Source organism: Penaeus monodon, chromosome 27, assembly GCF_015228065.2.
Source record: "Penaeus monodon isolate SGIC_2016 chromosome 27, NSTDA_Pmon_1, whole genome shotgun sequence".
Classification (NCBI taxonomy): Eukaryota; Metazoa; Arthropoda; class Malacostraca; order Decapoda; family Penaeidae; genus Penaeus; species Penaeus monodon.
Genome location: NC_051412.1, coordinates 3358765 through 3359199, shown reverse-complemented (window position 1 = coordinate 3359199; position 435 = coordinate 3358765).

Below are 435 nucleotides of genomic sequence, written 5' to 3'. Positions count from 1 at the left end.
AAACGATATCCGATTTCGTTTTAAGCATTTGACCTAAAACTTGCCAAACAGTTTGTCATACAGTACAAAACGGGAAATAGGCTGACAAGCAAATTATCAAGCAGTTCGTCTACACATGGACTGTTAGATATTTTGCATATGGTGAGTTTAAACCCATGACCCAAAATAGAACAGGCTTTCCATTCTTTCATCTCTTTTCAAGCTGGCGTGGGTGAGCGTGTCGGTCTTCCTCGAGGCAAAATACACCAGTGAAAAAAATTAATATACATTTACAGGGCGTCCTCCTACCCAGGCTTTCTTGCCGAGGGCGCGTTGTTATTATTCATTTGTGCAAGCTGGCCATAAGTATGGGAGTCGCATGGCTTCAGTGCAGCGGAGGTCTTGTTGGTGAAGCGGCGAGAGTTTTGCTTTGTTTTTTAACGATATGTTGGAAGT